Source organism: Vipera ursinii (genome assembly GCF_947247035.1).
Source record: "Vipera ursinii genome assembly, chromosome: 3".
NCBI lineage: Eukaryota > Metazoa > Chordata > Lepidosauria > Squamata > Viperidae > Vipera > Vipera ursinii.
This window is the reverse complement of record NC_139516.1, coordinates 48,660,806-48,681,062: the sequence shown is the minus strand read 5'-3', so window position 1 is coordinate 48,681,062 and position 20,257 is coordinate 48,660,806. Positions and strand designations below refer to the sequence as shown.

General features: G+C 39.0%; 1 protein-coding gene across 4 annotated transcripts in view; it reads left to right on the top strand.

The window, feature by feature from the left end:
• Positions 1-2,097: 2,097 nt before the first annotated feature.
• The window catches only part of PACSIN1 (protein kinase C and casein kinase substrate in neurons 1), a 58,228-nt gene continuing 40,068 nt past the window's right edge, over positions 2,098-20,257 (top strand). The window contains exon 1 of one of the 4 annotated variants that reach the window (XM_083357787.1): positions 2,098-2,162. The gene's annotated coding sequence lies outside the window, so the exon portion shown is untranslated. Of the gene's footprint in view, positions 2,163-2,752; positions 2,808-20,257 lie in introns of those variants that run through there. The other 3 variants (XM_083357790.1, XM_083357786.1, XM_083357789.1) reach the window with 3 other exon arrangements.

Below are 20,257 nucleotides of genomic sequence, written 5' to 3'. Positions count from 1 at the left end.
CCCACAAATCACAACCAAAAATGCTGCAACTCTCATAAATATGGGCTAGTTGCAAGGTGCCTAAATTGCAAACACACGATCATGGGGGTGGTAAAATAGTTGTAATTTAGAACTTTTTCTGAGGCCATCATAACTTTGAAATGAACAGTCATAAGGCAAGGAATAAGGTAAAGGTAAAGGTTCCCCCACACATGCGTGCTAGTCGTTTCCAACTCTAGGGGTTGGTGCTCATCTCCGTTTCAAAGCCGAAGCGCTTGTCCGAGGACATCTCCGTGGTCATGTGGCCGGCATGACTAGATGCCAAAGGCACACGGAACGCTGTTACCTTCCCACCGTAGTGGTCCCTATTTTTCTACTTGCATTTTTACGTGCTTTCGAACTGCTAGGTTGGCAGAAGCTGGGACAAGTAACAGGCGCTCACTCTGTTACGCGGCACTCGGGATTCGACCCGCCAAACTGCCGACCTTCTGATCGACAAGCTCAGCGTCTTAACCCACTGAGCCACCATGTCCCTAGTCAAGGAATACCTGTACTATATTTTTCTGAAGAAATCTCTATTGAGTGCAGTGAAAGTTTCTCTTAAGTACCCACATATAGCTTTATAGAAACTTAGTTTAAGAACAAAATCATAAGAATCTTATGAAACAAATGATTAAGTGGACCTGAGAAAACAAGTTTTTTTTTGAAAGCCAAGGCCTAAATCCCACATCTTGATTCCTATTTGTAATTGGAAGAAAAGAATTCCATGAAGTTCCACAACACCAAGTACATTTGAATAAATTTCATTGGGTCTTTCTTTTGGTTAGGTTACATCAAATAATACAAATTCACCACAAAGATCTCTTAGCTACACCACCATTATCTGGTTACTGATTCCTGTATCTGAAAAGGAAGAGGCTGTACTTTCATTAACCTACTGTATTAGCATCTATCCACACATCATTCTCCAAGGACAGCAGCTATTATTCTCACACATATAGGATTCTGCCTCCAGAAAAGAAATTGAAATATTTAGCATACAACACAAGCAAATTGACAGCAACCATAGTATGTCCATCTGTTTATTATTTCATCTGTTTTCATTCAGAAAGAACTTTCAGATGAATCTTTGCAACATTTTTTCCATTTGCAGAAGATATTTGGAAAGTTCTGTGGCCCAGCTTCCAATTCTACCTTAGGTCAGCCAATCCCTCTGACTGGTTTCACAAATGAAAGCAAACATACATGTCCCAGGATAATGTTGCAGGATCCAATCTGGGTTGGTCACAGTTTAGTCTTCCAGTCTCGTGCTGAGGATGGGCCCAGCTTGGAAGACTATACTTCTGATTTATCCAAAAAAATCTTGGGATTATGGGTTTCTCCAAGAATATCTGAGAAAAGGCAGAATTTATACAGAAAAGTAAAAGAAAGCTTAGGAAGCATTGTTTGGAAATGCTTTGGGATACAATATTTGGTCTCTGAATCCACATATTTCACTGATCTGCTCCATTAAGAATGTCCCCTTGCTTATCACACTATTCTTTGGGGGACAAATATTTTCCAATTCACAATCACACAAATATCTCCAACTCTTCTGCTGGGTTCCTATTGTGCCCAACTCATGCTATGGGCAGCAAGCTTTTTTCGTATCATTCCTTCTTCTGGGATGTCAACTAGACTCTTATTTAATGCCCTCTTCTTTTGCCGGAAATTATTTTGTGGCCTAGAATCTTGTATGTGCCTTAAGCGTGGCTGGAGCCCTGCTAAGAGATTCCCACGATCGTCGCTTTCCTTGAGCTATCCGCAAAGGGTATCCTTAGGGTCGCCTAGGAACCAACCTGCCTGTTTCACAATCTTGCAGCTGAAGCTCCGCCGGCAATTTGGAGCTTCGACGCGTTTGTACCAATCTGAAACGGAAACGCGGGGAAAGGGCTACGCCAGGACGGGTAAGCCGCTCGGTCCCCGGAGAATAAAACCAGGTCCTCCCGGTTGGCGGTCATGCGAAGGAAGCATCATTAACAGGTCATGCGAAGGAAGCATCATTCATACACGTGTCCCATGCCTCTCTGTAGTCACGCGCCCACGCGCGTGTCACGAGATCGCGAGGGGAGGAGGGGAAAAATCTGGGGAGGATTCGAGTGGGGCTGCCAGCTGCCGCCGCCGCCGCCGCCACCCGCGAGCAGGTAAGCTTTCGCCTGGCGCGCTCCCCCCCACCCCCCACTCCCCGGGCCTAGACGGGGTTCGGGTGTCCGTGCGCGTGGGCGCGCGCGCGCGCTGGGGTAGCGGGCGGGGGCGGCGGTCCCCGCAGGCAGGCTGCGCTGAGCATTACCCAGTTGCCATAGAAACCAGCAAAAAAGAGGTTGGCGGCCCGGCCGGTCGGAGAAGGAGGAGGAGGAGGAGGGATGGGAGAGGGGGAGCGATTTGCCCGCAGTCTTTGCGAAGTAGCAGCGTTAGCCGCAGCTTCGCCGGAAGAAACCGACGGGCCCCCGCTAAAGCGCTTGCTTGGCGAGCTTTGAGTGAGGGGAGGTGGGCTGAAGAAACCCGACACCGCCTCTGGTCCGGCTTCTCGGGGGCTCTCTCTCTCTCTCTCTCTCTCTCTCTCTCTCTCGGGGGGGGGGACGATCTCGCTGTGCCTCCCACTCTAAGGACCAGCCGGGCAGAGCCACGCAGGTAAGCCCTCCTCCCTCCCTGGTAAAAAAAAGAAAGAAATGCAGCAAGGACGTGCCCGGGGCGGACCTTCGGCATCTTCCCTCTCGTTCCTCCCCCCACCGTCCCCCGCTCCCGGTGGATCGAGGCTGGAAAGGAGGGAGCCACAGTCTGGACGTGGTGTAAGGAATAAGGGCGCGTCTGAGAGACAGTCGGGGGTCCTGTAGCTGGCACTAGTGGGGAACTTGTTGTGCTTCACAAGTGCTTGTCCCCTTCTTTCTTCCGATCGTCGCAGCCTTGTTGTTAAGTAATTAGTGCTGCTAATGTTATTATGAGGACCCAGATTGTTGGGGGCAATAAGCTGACTTTGTAAAAATGCCGCTGGGGGGGGGGGCGAAAGCCCTAATAAGCAGGCATATACATAGAATGAAGGCTATTGCTAAGCACATTGGTTTGTGCTTTAGATTGTAAGCCGCCCTGAGTCTTCGGAGAAGGGCGGGATATAAATGGGATTAAAAATAAAAATAAAAAAAAAATAAATTATCCCATTCCTCCTGGCATTGCACTTGGCCTGGGCTGCATCCCGCAACGAGCAGGTGTGTCTTGCTCTGTCCGACAAGAATCTGGGCTGAAATGAGTTTGGACTACAACACTGTCCCCTGATGAGGAAGGAGAGGGGAGTGTGTGGCCGAAGGGGTTGTTTCTTTCCACCCCTACATATAGACTTTGATCGATTGATTCGAGGGCTGCAGAACTGGCTGCCTGCGTGGGGCAAACAGGCAAACAAAATCACCTCCCTCTGGGTATTTTCCAACTGTGGTGACGCAGTGAGACTGACCTTTCAGGCTTTAGGTGTCTGTCTGCATCATTCTCTCTTGAGGAGAAATTGCATCGCTTTTTTATGGTGGGATTGGTGGCTTTTTTTTTGTTTTTAATGGTTGGTTGGTTTTCTTTTAAGTGAGGTTGGGCTGTTTGCTGTGCTTCATCACCATGATGCCCAAAGAGTCTCCAGAAAGGAGAGGGCATTCTGTTTAGGTTTGTTGTTGTTGTTGTTGTTCAAAAAAGAAGAATATAACTATTTGGGAGGGGGGGCAGAACAATCATCTTGTCTGTTTTCATCCACCTTTCAACCTCCCATTTGAAATTGATATTACTAGAGCAGCCAATTAAAATTAGCAGGGGAAATCAAGGCTTTTATCTATCATTTGAGTGTTATTTTAGGGATCTGCAATTCTGCCGTTATTAATCTAGGAATTTGGAAGTCAGTGTGAACATAGAACGAAGCGAGATGCGGGGAGGCCTAGGGCACAGGATATGCCAAATTCTTTTTAGCTAAGCTATGCTTCTTGCTACATAGGGTCCAGCAAGATGCCCTCCAGGTGTCTTAGAACTGCATCACCTAAAATTTCCATGCTGGCTAGGAATTTTGCCAACTGCAATCCCATTGCATCTGGTGGGCACCAGGTTGGGAAGGTCTAGTGTAATGAATGGTTTTCTTAGAGAAAAACCTATGAGTAAACATCAGAGCTGTCCCTTCTCTCATAAACAACAATCTGGGATTATGATTAAATATGCCCTGTGATTAAAAAGAGACTTTAAAATCTAGGCTTATCAGTTTAAAGGAAAGAGCAAACGTAAAAAAGATGGACTGTGTCTCGTATTATATAGCATTCTTAGATACATAATCTGAAATCAAGATCCCTTGTCTGTCTTTATGCTTTCTTGTAGGTTGATTCATGCAGGGCTGTTAGGAATATCTTGACGTCATATTGGCATTATGTTTCTAAAATTATAACAATGTTTGTAAGTTTGATAGTAATGGTGATCAAAATGTGACCATTATTTACTTGGGTGGATTAGGACATGAACTGACCACCATAAAGCGAAAGCTAATCCAGCAGCAATATGTTGATGATTGTGTGCCCAAATGACCATATAAATTGACCCTTTGATGCCCATTTTTTTTTCAGTTGCATCATTTTTCTGGATTTTTGAGCTATAATCTTAAACACCATTTTCTAGTCATAACTGATGCACCTAATGCAGTCAGAGAATCGTATTCCTTTGCTCCTTTATAAAAACTATAAAAAATTAGAAATCAGGATTATTTGAACTGATATGTTGTCCTTAATACATAGCACACACTCCATTTTGAACTTAATGTTGTCTGACTTTGCCTGCAGCCCTGGCTACATTCTATTCAGTAATCAGTTCTCTTCTTGGGTTTCTTGTCTTCATACCTAGTAAATACATTTCTTTTATATTAGCTTGCTTCCCCCTCCCACATGACAATTGTCTTCCTCCAAACATCATTTTGTAAGTTCTTACACAACAGACAACAAGTCCTACAAATTAGGACTTGTCAATAGGATTTCTTTGGCACAAATAGCACCCTGAAACAACTCTTTGCATTGATCCTGTATATGAATAAATGCAACAGATTCAGTATTCTGTTTCATCAATTGTTAATGAAATCAGCTGAAGATATCAAGATATTTCAGAAATTCAACTTTGCCATTAGTAAGCTCCCCTAGGAAGGGATGTGCTGTACATAAAACAGAATGAAGTGCAGTAATGAAAATATTTTAGAGATCTATGTGGAACAGAATGTGGAGAGATCATTTAGAATATCATTCTAGTTTTCTCATTTTTGGTTATTACTCTCCCAATCTTCAAAGTGGGGAAAGAATACTGTATATGCCATAATTTATTTATTTTTATTTTTATTTTAATTCCATTTATATCCCGCCCTTCTCCGAAGACTCAGGGCGGCTTACAAGCTTAGCAGTAGCCTTCATTCTATGTATAATGCAAATAATGCAAATAATGAGGAAAATGCATGTTTTCTTTTCCAAATGCTGCATTGGGGCTTGTCCAAATGCTGGTTCCAGGGAGATTGCAATGTTTTATCTCTGCATTCATGTGGCTAAAGAGGATTGATAATAAGTTATGTCTTATGACGATACCTGAGGTCTTGTCATGGAAGAACACAAATGCAATAGCTACATATTCTTCTGCTACATTGTCCTTTGTCCATCAGGTTTCACTAACTGAGAAAATCTTTCAATGACAACTATTTTGTTATTTAGGCAATATAACCACCTACTGATGATTTTTTTTAAAAAAATCAGTTTTTATTATTCAAAATTGGTAAACAATACTGGTTTTTGCAAGTTTTCGTCTTTGCCCCATACCCCAGAAGGAATGAGAACACATAGATAAAGGAAATAGAGGATAGCTTCAAGTTTTATTGGAGTTACTTTGCATCCAGAATGCTGAAAAGGAAAAGAAAAAAAAGATTAGCTTAAAGCAATCAGCATTGTCCCCAAATTCCATCTTTTCCTCTGTATGGAAGGATAAATGATAGACAAGAAATAAGGAATCACAGAAAGTTAGATCATCTGAAAAGCAGAAACTGTAATTATATAATACTGTGTAATGTGTAGTATTGCCCAGAGTTATAAAATATTGGGGTGGCCTATAAATTTCATAAATAAATACCCTTATCAAAAAGAATATCTTTTTGACACATTTTCATGTTGCTTATATTTTCTCTTTTATGATGTACATGGCAAACCTACTCTGTTAAGGTCCAATGACTGCTAACCAATAAAAGAGAACTTAAGATATTAAATTATGATCAGCCATTTTGAATAGATAGCTTCCTTAACCTATGGTGAGTTCCATATTGCTTTTTGAGGCCAGTTGCACAGTGACATATAAACTCTAAATAACCGACAGCTTTTTCTACTGTGGTGACTGCTTAACCATCTTTATGGATATATATTTGAATAAGAATACTTAATTTAATGTGCCCTTATAATTAATTAAAAATTAAACTGCCATTATATATCACCTGCAAGCATTCACATACATAGTTTGATTGTAATGCTTTCAGCAGTCCTGAAAGGAAGTCTGGAATAGATTCACACATTCTGTTATGCTAGCTACAAATTCTTTGTTTATTCAAAGCAGAAATCAGGCTATGATTTCATGACAATTATTTTCCTTCATAATAAAGATCTTAGGACCAAGGTTGAAAAAGAGCCACCTGCTTTAAGATTACAGAAATTACCTGATTCATTGCACAACCTTTTAACCATGATGGTACATCTTTTCCTAAGAACCATAATTGATCTGAGGCCAAAACATTTTGGTGCCTGAGGTAAAAGGGCAAACAATGTCCTCCCCTAGTGTTAGTGAGCTTTAACTAGTAAGGTATTCAAGAAAAATTGAATAATAACATCTAAGCAGGTTGTGTCAATTCTGAAACTTTCCTCTTCAGCACCCCTTGTGACTTTTTAACTTTTTAAAAATATATTTTGATATTAAAGCTTACAGAAGGTCAGTAGGACTTTTGGTCATCTGTAGGACCTTGGCATTTGTACCTACAGAGCCTTGGTGGAGCAGTGGGCTAATGCCTCCTTAAGTAACACCAGCTGCCTGCAATTAGTGCAGGTTCGCATCCCACCAGGCTCAAGGTTGACTCAGCCTTCCATCCTTCCGAGGTAGGTAAAATGAGGACCCAAATTGTTGGGGGCAATTAAGCTGACTTTGTAATAATGCTGCTTGGGTGTGTGTGTGAAAGCCCTAATAAGCAGGCATATACATAGAATGAAGGCTACTGCTAAGCTTGTAAGCCGCCCTGAGTCTTCAGAGAAGGGCGGGATATAAATGGAATTAAAATAAAAATAAAAAATATAGCATTTTTGTTCATGAATTATTGAGACAAAAATGTATGTAGAAATATGTATTATGCTTGTTTACTACAAATACCAGTAATAGCATTAGACTTCTTGGCACAGGATTTGAATTACCTTGGTTGAGAACTGTAGTACACAAAAATACCTATACAGGACCAAGCATAGCAGTTGCTGATGCTTAAAAGCAAATTGGCTCTAATATCTTATTTCACTCATTAGCTGAATGGGGGCTGAAGCAGGAAATTTAGTGTTTCATGGCACCATAAATACAAGTGTGGGGGCTTATGCACACCGCCTGGTTATCCTGTTGTCAGAACAGGCTGGCAACCAACAGCATACCATTTACAAGACAAGTGCTATTATCATTTATTCTGTTAATTAGTATTCATAATAAAGTTCTAAAATACATAATAAACCATAAGGATAGTAAGAAGGTGTTTTAAAATGCTTGTTATGTCTTCATGAAGGTGCATTTGTTACCTTAACTTTGTGTACATAAATCCACTTAAATTGTTTTTAGTTACATTATGTTGTTAAGTTATATTACTATGTTTAATGTGCCAATTAATATATTGACAATTACTTTCCTGGAAGGAAAGATGGGAGGGCACAGCAGGTGAATTATCTAATGGGAGAGCATAGTGGCCTGCAATAGCAATATACCGCGCAATAGTGATTTACAGCACTCTCTGGATGGTTTACCGTGTCAGCATTTTGCCCCTAACAATCTGAGTACTCATTTCACCAACCTTGGAAGGATGGAAGGCTAAGTCAACCTGCTTTCTGGGCTGATATCTGCAAATTGTTGACACAGTATGCCAGCTTGGACAGTTTAAGCAGTAAGTGCAGATGCGTCCTTGGAATATTTCAGAATGATTTTTTAAAAATGCACTTCCAGAATGTGATTCTTGATATAATGATGATGTTTAAAGATAAACATGTAATACATTATGTAAATATTTTGATCAAAAAGAATTTGGCTCTAATTCATGCTCAGAAAAGATCAAAATTAGTTGATTTTCAACTCAAAATCACTATGTCTCAGCTTAATTTATCTCAAAGGATTGTAGTCAAAATAAAAAATGGACCTTTAATTTTGAGATTACATGATTTTAAAAAGTGACAACATCAACTTAAGGTCTAATAGCTGCCATTAATCATGAGCAACAAATGTAACATATATCTTATGTACCTCCACATATCTGTGATCAAGGGAAAAAATCCAGAGAAGACTGCTTTTGGCTTCATGCTTCTTTATACACGTGCAAACTTTGAAAAATTATGTTGATTAGACAGGTTCCATGTCTAATTCTGCAGGGCTTAATATAAATAAAGTTTAATGCAATGAAGGGAAAGAAAACACCTCAAGAAATTCAGATGCAAAAGAGTTAAATCTAAATCTGACAAGCTAAATAGTGGGCAGAACCAGCACAGTCTAGTGAGACTCAGACTCTGACCTGGAGCAGGAAACTTTCCATTTTTCGCTGATGAATTTTAAAAGAGGGATGGGGCCAGCTCTGTTTTGCCTTTTGTTGTTTCCTTTCCATCGTCAGAATACAGTATCTCCGTCTGACTCCTGCCAGGTAAGAATAACCTATTAGCCTAGAAGAAGGTGGGAGAATCAGAAGAAGTTAACTATCTAAAGAGATGTGGAGCAAGATGTGAATGAAGTTCTTTTATAAAAAAAAATCAGCATTGTGGATGGATCCAAGCTGATTTTTTAATCTGTGTTGATCTATTTTGTTCTGCCTTGGTTGAGTGTGTGTGTGTGTGAGAGAGAGAGAGAGAGGGAGGGAGAGAGAGAGAGAGAGAGGGAGAGAGAGAGAGAGAGAGGGAGAGAGAGAGAGAGAGAGAGAGAGAAAGGGAGAGAGAGAGAGAGAGAGAAAGGGAGGGAGGGAGGGAGGGAGAGAGAAGGAGAATCTCTATGTATTTGTAGTTGGAAGTTTAGCTACAAAATAAAGTATTCATATTTTTCTCTTCCTTTTCTCCCACTACTTTGAATCTTCAGTTAGGTCCTTAATCTTAATTTATATAATAAGCCACTGGAATCTGTTTTGGAAATCAGCAATCTTATTCTGACAGGGAGATAGAGTACAACATATGTTGGCCAATTTGTACATCTAGTAAGGCTAGTAGGCTAAAAGCAGAGAAGTTCCTCTCCCCTCACAAATAAAGGTACACGGGGGAATGCATAATTCAGATGAACACAAAATGGTCTTATTTGCAGATGACATTTTTTTGTTTATTTTTAAACCTCACACTACCGGCCCAGTGTTGATCAAAAGATAGATGCCTTTAGCAATATCACAGACATGTCAAACTCGTGACGTCACCTGTTGTAACGCAACGTATCGGGACAGTTTTGCCATTGCCGGCAATGGGGTGGGCGCAGCTTCCGCATGACGAATCTGGCCCACGGGCTGGCAGTTTGACTCAATCCAAATCAGAACTTGTTCCTATAGGTGAAAATTTTGTTACCCATCCATTTAAGGAATATCAGTTCTCATTTCTACTGAATCCATTAAATATCTAGATACTAAAGGATCTAACTCAGTTAGCAACATGTAATATATACTGAGATTTCTTCAGATTTTGATAGATGGGAGTTATTAAATCTTACCTTTTGGGGAAAGGGTGAATGCTTGCAAAATGAATATTATCCCCAGATTAATTTATATTACAAGAAGAATTCCAGTTTATATGTCTGGCAAGGATTTTCAGAACATACATTGTTTAAAAAATTTCTATGGACTTCTTTAATTCTAAGAATTTCTTTACAGAAAATGCAATTACCAATTAATGAAGGAAGATTCAGCTTTCTGAATCTGAGCTTATAACATCACTTTTACCTATTGTCAATTTTTATATATTGGTAGCCAGCAATTGGTGTTAATGTTATGATTTGGGCAACTTTGAGATATACATATATGCTACCTTTGGATGGATGAAGAGCAGTAGGATCTAAATATACTACAACTCTATATGTTTAGAAACAATTATTTCAGTTAGGAAACTGTGGGATGGAACTTCTAATGAAAAAAGATTTGACACAATTTTTCCCATGCTAAACTGACTTTATAGATGGAGGAGGAAGTGTTGGATATTTATTTATTTATTTATAATTCCATTTATATCCCGCCCTTCTCCGAAGACTCAGGGCGGCTTACAAGCTTAGCAGTAGCCTTCATTCTATGTATATACCTGCTTATTAGGGCTTTCACACACACACCCAAGCGGCATTATTACAAAGTCAGCTTAATTGCCCCCAACAATCTGGGTATATATGTTTACCGCCTTGAGTTATTTGTAAAAATAATAAAAGTGGGATGCAAATACATAAACAAATAGGAAAACCCAACTTTAACAATTGAGAAAAAGATGATGATATTAAAAAATGGGTGGAAATGGGGACATTGACCTTAAATCAACTGTTAAATGATGAGGATGTATTTTTATCATATTCTATGCTAAGAGACAAATACCATCTACTAGATACAACTTAATGGCAGCCTTTACAATTGCATCATTTGCTAACAACAGCAGCATTTTTCAGAGGTAAATTGAATTCTACAAACTTGAAGGATTCAGTCTTAGGAGAATTTAAAACTATTTTTCCATCCTATCAGAAAATGCTATTTATAACAAAATCTGCATTCCATGTCTCACTGCTGTGGCCATAATTCATTTTCCAGGTTTGTTTGCTAGCTAAATACTTGTTTATCATTTTCTGTGGATTTTTAAATAACATATATGCTTTGGCTTTTGACATTTTTTTAAAAAAGAGGTTACAGCTTAAAAGCATTTGCATGAAGCTATGGTCTAAGCAATTAAGAAAACAGAGCTCATCAGCAAGAATTATTTTATTTTAAAATGAATTCTTAAAGCCCTGGTGTGCAATGTAACATTAAAATACATAAGTACTTATACTATAATACCGTAAGTATTTCTAGCTTAAAGTGCTTGTGCTGAAGTCAGAGAAGAAAAATACTTCCAATTTTCCAGGCAGTGGAAAGAATCAAACAGGGATTGAAAGTAGATATTCAAAGAATCAACATGAAAATGTAAACCAATGAATAAGCCCTTCTTTAGATCCAGTAATCAGAATCAGAATATTTGTATTACAAAAAAAAGTGAATTTCTTGGTTCCTGGATTTTAATATATATTTCAAGAATTCCAAAGTAAAACCTCTTCCTTGATGGATCACCCCTGATATAATATTAATGTTCTATGACAGTGACCACAACTTTATTCTGAATATCGCAAGAATCTTTTTCCAGATTACACTGAAATTTGAATTTAGTTATGACTGAAAGACAATTGCTTCTATGGAATAAGCGTACCCACTCCTTTCCTCATTAATATACTGTCAGTTTGGGTTGGGCCCTTGTAACGCAACCAAATGGGATCAAGCAGGTATGCACAATAATAATTTAGAACTGTTTTGAGTGATTTTTTTTCTGTTAGTAAATTTATGTAGCTGATGTACTTTGAAGGATATTATTGGTATAATCTAATTAACAAAGACTGAAATTGGTGGATAGTGAAGAATCTTTTGGATGTTATTTCTATTAAAGGCTGTAAATCCCTCAACACCAGTGGATGCAAAATATTTGAGGGATGACTTATTTAACTATTTTTATCAACCCTTTATTACTTTTATAAATAACTCAACGCATCAACATATTTCTATTTTTTGTGCAAAAAGTCTGTGAGGTGGGTTGGGCTGAGAGAGGGGGAGTGACTCAAAGTTATCCAACTGGCTTGGATGTGTATAAACTTATACTGTATAGAGTAGGTGGTCTTCCCATTGCTAGATATGATGCATCTTTAATTTAACTCAGAATGGTTTTTCTTATAATCAGCAATCGCTCAATTTCAGTTTTCCTGACTATATAATAATTTCAATTACTGGATTGTTCAGTGGTTTAAAAAGTCAGGTGTATTTCCTTTCTTTACTTTGCAGTTGAAGTTCAGGATAAAGTAGGATGAGCATCTTCATGTATCTATTAAGGCAAATTACTTTGTGTGTGTGTGCGTGTGTGTTGCCATTTTAATAACAATTCAACTATTTAAATAAATATCTACCACTTCAGTATTGTGGAAGTCAAGAAAACCTTATGGCTGTAAAATCTGTTAATATCCACTCCAAAGCCACATTTTGCTCAAATATAGGCTCACTCCTGGATTAAAAGTCTGGCAATCTCACCCCTCAACTACCTTTAAAAGTTTTGGGAAAAAATATTAATGATACCTCGTTTCAAACTGATGGATAACCTTTCCTTGTGGCTTCATGTAGGTATTAAAGAGTGGTGGGGAAACAACCCTTGTGGCACACCACAGGGGAGTGAACTGTTAATTGACTTCTCCTCCCTCATTGTTAAGCCTTCCCAGGTAAACCAAACAGAAAGTATGACCACTAAGCTAATTGTACTTTAGTGTCAGGCTACATTGGCAGAATCTTGCAAGTCTGAGCAGAAACCACAAATCTTCGACTGTCACTTCTAACAGTCTTATAGATAGGGTGGATCTTTTCTAAGTTTCAGACACCACTTTTTTAACAACCTTCCCTTAAAAGAAATGCTGCCTTTGAGGACCACTCAGAAACTTTACGTGATCGAGAATGCAACAGAATGAGCAAAGACAAACATGCCTGGATGTGTCTATGTGGCTATGAGCTATAATGCCATCCATAATGCCATCCATGACATAGGAACTGGTTGTCTGAGGGACTGCATGTCTCCTATGGTGTCTGCCTGGCTGGTACCATCTGCCAAGTTTTTCTTGTTCCTAGTTCCTTTGACTAAACAATGACATCTGTCAGAACCCACATAGTGCCTTCTCTCTAGCAGCTTCTGGAATGAGGTTCCCTTGAGAGCCATGTGCTCCCATACTGACGTTGTTCCAGAAGGCTTTCAAAACCTGGCTGTGCTCCCAGACCCTGAGCTATGATGATTAAAGTGTCTTGTTAGATACATTGATGTATTGGTGTTATTGGCCAGATTTGACATCTTGGTCTCCATCTTTTTCTGTTTTGCATTGCATTTTATCTCGATCATTTTATGAGCTGCTCAGAATGAATCTGAAGTCAGCCAGTACCTGAAGTGAATCAAATCAATAAAATAAAGAGAAGATTGAAGACTAGACAATTGTTGTGTCTTGTTTCAATGAGAAGGGGCTCATCTGGAGATGGACTCCCACTCCTCTTTAAAGGTGCCCCCACTGGAGAGGCACATGTAGGCGGGGCCTGAATCAAGCCTGCAGGTGGTGGAGTTCCTACCACTGATCACTCAATCCATTTCCTCAGGACTAAACACATGTTTATGAGCTATGCTAATTCTGTGCAAAAACTCATAAAATGAACACAGCTCCTAAACATCTCACAATTTAAACACTGTATCCTACTATAAACTTAATAATGGTCTGGTATATCTGAGATGGCACACCTTGGTTTGTAGTTACTCATAACATCAAAATCACAATTTGCAGGTCAGATGACAAATAATGAATTTTAACAAAGTATATTGTAATTGTTTCTTCATCCAAGGAGCACTACATCAAGTGACTGAAATGTAAAGGTAGCTAAAGATGAAAGGCAAAGTCTAAACCATAATTTTCCTACATATATGTGAAAATTCAAGCAGTGTAATGCCTGAACAGTCACTAATGAGAATACAGCTGGCTTTAAAAAGTGCATTTGATTTTGTTGCTATTTGGTCAACTGAGCACCTGATTCTATATACTATTCTGTGTTCATGGCAATTTTCCAAGATCTGGGGAGTTCACAGTATAATGAATATTAATTTGAAATCAATGACCATATGCAAATATGTGAGCTTTTTATTCAATAGAAATGATTAACTGAAGATTAGTTTCTAAACTCCCTACAAAATTTACATGGAATATTGATGCATATTCCTTGTCAAAGAATAAGAGATTTAAAAATTTGGGGCATTTTGGCAAAAGTTAAATTCAAATTTCTCAGTTTAGAAACAAATAGGAATTGTAAAGTTAACAAAATTCCATAGAACAGAGATCCCTTCCTGCATTCTTTTGAGCCATGTGGTAACACAGTATAGGTAGTCCTCGAGTTACAACAGTTCACTTAGCAACAGTTCAAACTTACAACATCCCCACCAAAAGTACTTATAACCTAGTCCCAAAGTTATGTATGTTGCCCTTATGATTGACCACAGAGACGCTGCAACATGCTCCCTTCTTATTTTCCCCTCATTCTGCCTGCCAGGTCTCTGCAGGCACTAGGCCTGCTTTGTAGCCCACCACATTCCCCATGCTCCTCCCTACCCATCACTGATCACTCACTTATTTTTGGAAGTTCTCCAGAGCTCAAGATGTTGGTGCAAAGCTGTTTTCCTTAGATTTCACATTCTTAGATATGTTTCTGTCCACTTTGGAAAAAAATTTTTGCAGGAAGGATGGGAGCGTGTGGAAGAATGCGAGATCTATCGTGTTCCTGCAGGCTTTGTTTCATCCCAGTCTGGATGGCACCACGTGTGCTCTCTATATTTTCAGCAACATTTCCTAAACACTGGAGTGGGCCAGGTCAGTGCAACTACCAGGCGCCATGCTTGCAATCCCCGTGCTCGCCTCCTGCACTGCCTTGGGTGCCAGAGCCTTTGTCCAACAGAGAAGTGTGTGCCAGCCTTTCCCCTTCTCCGCCAAGCCCCAGCGTCTCTCACAAATGGGCGTTACATCGTTATTAGCTACAAAAAAACCCTGGAAAACAACATCAGAAGAAGCTGCCACTGTGTTGTTAACCAAATGGAATATTCTACATTGTGATCTTAGACAAATCAGATCTTGAAAAATTCTGTATAATGAATGTTACTCAACAATCCATATTTTTCTATTTTAGAAAAAGGACCCTATTGACTCTGACCCTTGCTCTGAAATATTATTTGACATTGAGACATATTGTGCATTCTTTTGTTCACTGATCTTTCCCATGAGTGACGTCATTTGGAGCAAAACCATCATCACGATGCTGACATAATTTGGAGCAAAACCATCATCACGATAGCTACTTTATGTCAACATGTACATTTAACCTAAGTGAATAAGTGAAGTGTAGATAATTCGAGCCAATTTCAAGGAATCCAGAAGTACTCATCCCTTAATCAAAGCGCTAGATTTTAAAAGAGGACATGGTTATGTGCCTTCAAGGCAGAATTAATTTGTTTCTGAAACACCTTTGTTCATGTTTAAGCAATTTTAAAAGATAGAAATCAAAATTGTAATTTTCATCAAAAAAAAATTGGTTCAAATGGTTTCCCTTTATCCATTCAACAAATGCTTAAATCCAGTTTGGGAATATAGTTTCCTTCCAACCAGCAGAATGATTCCTCACTGTTCCTTAAATCAAGAGACTAGTTCTCCCATTTGTTTTGCTGCAGCAATCTGCACTTTGCCCTTAGCAAAGCCCCAAGTCTACTAGAATGTCAGTAACTGTTAAATTCAGCTGATTTGAGATCAGAGCTTAGATGAATGAAAACAAACATTATATTATGCCAAAATGATGTCTCCTGGTGCAGCTCTTGCAACTGCCTTAAGGACCTCAAGCACAGAACAGGGATGACTAAGTGCTAGAATTTTCACCCTCCATTGCTTCCCTCTTGCAAAGCATCTCTTGTCTATCTCTCTCATACACCCTGACACCCCCAGCATGCCTGACTCATACTATATGCAAATAAGGGAAATTAAGGGTCTTATTGTGATGGAGGTTTTGCTTTCTTTCTGTTGAAACTGAAGTTAGAGACACAATCGAATCTTCAGGCAGAAATGTAAGATGGGCTTTGAAATGATGGGGAGTTGAAAAAGCAGAATTCCCAAGCAGGTGCTCCTTAATCTTCAACCACAACTACTTTAACAAGCATCTCCTGTTGATAAATCTGATTTAATTTGCTGAAAGAGAGCTAGTTTTCAATTTTCTTTCAAAGGGAAAGAAAAATGCAGTGAAATTTTCTTGGATGAAGTAGGTCAGTTTTGCATTTATTCAAAAGATGATCAGGATGTGCAAATATCCCTCAGTTATATATTTCACCATCTTTTCCTGAACCTGTCCTTCAAATTTTTCTTGCAGCCATTTAAGGAAGCAGAGTCCTTCTCTTTCCCTCTCCTTTTTTGCATTGGTATGACACAAGCTCAACCTTTATTCAGGATTCTATCTCTTCTTATCGGCTACCTACACTTTTGAATGGTGTTGATATTTTAGCACAATTTGTTCTAATGGCAAGAATAGGATTTTTTTTCAGAGCTCTTCAGTCCATACAGTCACCACAGAAAGCCATGGAGAGCACAACATTAATTGGGACTATTTGATTGTGTCAAATGAAACATAATACCAGGCTTAAGATCAGTGTGGGGAGTGCATCCATGTACTTAGCTTCCATTGTATACAGTTAGGAAGATAAGATAATCTTTATTGCCATTTTTTTTACTGTGGGCACAACGGCACACATCAAAAATGAAATTTAGTTGCCCGCTCTCAAAATGAAACACATACATGACACATACCTAAAACATACTATAAACAACAAATGTATAGACCCACACCCCTACTTATACATAACAATAAAATATTAAATGCTGTCCATCTTGAATATATATATCACAAACAGGAGGGAAAAAGCAATAAGAAGGGTTTTTCTGTCACAAAATAATGGCTGGTTCTGGGTACTGTCAGCAATGAAATACGGAAAATAGATATTATTTCCCTATTTTAGTCTATATATTGAGTTCTACATGTTAAAAAAACTACCTATGAATCATAGGAAAGTTGGTTCTAGATTAAATAATGTTGATAAGAAAGTTGAATGGACAACTAAGGAGAAAATTGCACTTTTTATACTTCAGTCAAACAAGATTAGAGTAAAACCATTCTAAAGTAACAGATGCCATCTTTGTTCAAATTAGCCTAAGTACTTACACTGAGATTACACTGATATCATTGTGTTTCCTAAACAGTTTTTTTCTCTTGATGCCTGAGTCCTTTAATAGCTAAGAAGAAAAGGCCCTGTGACTTCAGTGGAGCTGAGCTTGCCTATACATTGTCATCTCTGGTTTCATCAAACCACCCCCCTCAGGATATTGAGTGGTATCCTACCCAATATGGGAAGCCTACCCTATATTTAACTAAAGCCCTGGGGCTCATCAATATGTTTGACCTGTGGGAGAAGGCAAGGCAAAAAGAAAGATTGCATCATTCCAACACAGCTGCATAATCATTCCTCCCAGCTGCCTTTCTATCATTTGAAAGTAAAGAAGGAATTCATAGAGAGAGCATGGAGGCCTCTGTCTCCCCTGTGAGCTTTCTTGAAAAGAGAGATGCCATCTAGCGTCATAGTACTGTACATTCAAAGCACTTGAAGAGTACAAAGCTCATGCATGAATGTGGCAATAACAAGGTGCAAGTTACAATTTTGCTGAGAAGAGAGCAAAGTCTGCCACCCCCAAGTCATAACATTCATGCCTCTTAAGTTCAGAATAAAAGCTAAGATTTTTGTCTGTTGCTACTGTGTTCTGGGCTTTAGTTTATGCTCCATCCCTGCTTCCAGAAAGGAAGGCGCCGGTCTTGAAATTTTTAGTGCATGATAATAGTTGAAATATTGTAGGTTATCATTAAACCAACACTTCCACCTTTATTCCATGAACTGACTGGATTTTCCAAGGTGCTCAGTTATGGCTCTGGAGTCTAGACCAAGGGTGTCAAACTGACGGCCCATGGGCCGGATGCATCATGCCAAAACCGCACCCACCCCAGCTCCGGCAAGGAAAATAAAGTCGCGATACGTCATGATGTGGCGAGTTTGACACTCCTCCTCTAGACTGAGATAGAAGAGGTTTTCTGATACAAAACACCATCTTCTATATATGAAGAAGGATGGAAAGAGTGAGGCCATACCAGCTAGCAATTCTAAGCATTTTAAATAAAACACACTGGAGGATGCCTGATACAGAAAACTATTCAAATATTTCTCTTCGTGCCAGTGAGCATGCTAGGAACTTCTGGATGTGATTCTGATGTTTCCTTTGTGCATGCAGGCTTATTTTGGATTACGAAAGGCTACATGCCCTCTCAAAGTACTGTGTATTCATTCTACAGAGGTATTGATTGAGTGATACAATATTTCCTGTTAATAGGACAGTCTTCTGCTTTCAGTTCCTGCCTGCTCTGTCATCTTTATGTCCAAATAGAGGAATTCCGAAGTTCTCAGTCAGCACTGGACACTTTATCAATAGCCTTTCCCTGTCGAGGAAAGTAATTGATGGATTTGATTATACAAACGGTTATATTGTGCATAGAAAAAAGGAGAAAGTGAAAGGTAACCCATTTTGGAAAGAATGAGTCAGCATGGGAGCAAATTTTCATTCCTTATGTAACATCTGTCTAGAAGCTAAAGATTTTCCATATTTACCAGTATTTCCAATTTAAAGGTTTAAAATCTTATGGAATCTACCACCATATCCTTCACAGCAATGCAAGAACCTCTTTCATTCTCTGCTGTCCATCTTCAGACTGCTGTTTCCTATCAGGCAGCCAACTTTATTTAGGTTGCTTTGATAGCACTAAGCATTTCTTTTTCTGTTAGAAAGATGTGACCAGTGTTGGGCATTTTCTATAAATCAGACAATAAAATGAGGAGCCTGCATTCCTGAATATGCATCTATTAGAGTATATATTTGGGGAGGGGAAACAAGACTGCTAGCAACAGCTATGTAGTAACAGCTAGTAACAGAGGCAAGATGGGTAGCCTATAAATTTTATAAATAAATAGTTTGGACATCTGTCTTAAAATATACTTTTGAAAATAGTACTGCAGAGCTGATTCACACATGCATGTAGCTAAATGACATGATAACTGAAGAGGACTGAGCATATACCGTTATACAAAGTCTAGCCCTTGTCATTGGTATGCTAAATTTTAAAAGATCTTCAGAGGAAGTCTAATGCTTAGAGAGAGGGGGAGTTGGCAATATTATAATTTCCCTAAAAGGCTACATTTATAAATAAATTGTCATCCTTCCATATTCTTAAATAATTTTACATATCTTCATAAGTGTATGTCTAGAATTAGAATTCTTTATTGGCCAAGTGATTGGACACATACTTTGCACTTAAGTCTATTACTTAAGCACAAATAGAGTAATTTAATCCATCTTCTCATGTATAGCTTGAAGTGCTAAATATGTGGGTATTTATAAGTTCTGTGATATTGCTTCCAGTTTTCTAAAGAATTCTTGCTTGTAAACAGCTTTTGACTTATTGATGGCTCAGATGAATGTGTGAATATTCAGTTACAAATTAGTTATCAACCTTCCCACTTGGCACATTCTAAAAAAGGAACTCCTGGTCCAAAGGGTTCACCAAGAGTAAAACTGTATTGAAAGATCCATCTAGATACAGCAGAAGCAAAGTCGGTTCTGAGGTTTTCCCTCCGAACCGACATAAGTGAAAAAAAATCCCTTTTGTTCTCTGGGCCACCCACAGGTCCATTGCCCACCAATTAAACTCAGTTCTTTTGTTTCATGAAAACAGTCTGTGCCGTTTGAATAGTTGAGCAACTTGACCTTGGTGGGTAACTCTTCTCAAGCAGCAGAAGGCTCTCATGCATTCCTCCCCCCTCCCTAAGAATTTACCAAAAAAAACCCCTCCCGTTTCTGTTTGGCAAACTGCAAGCCAAAACCAGGGGCAGGCAACGATGAAGCTGAGTCAGCTTTGACAGTGTACTTAAGGTGATCCCAGGTAGTACAAATTTCTGCCTGGTAATACAAATTGTGATGCAATTTTCTTGCCATTGTATCATCTGACTATATAATCACTGAGATAGAAATCTAGGAAGTCACATTTGCTGTTGATCTATTCTATACTTTACAAGATTAAAAACAGGGATTGTTTTGTTACAGATATTGA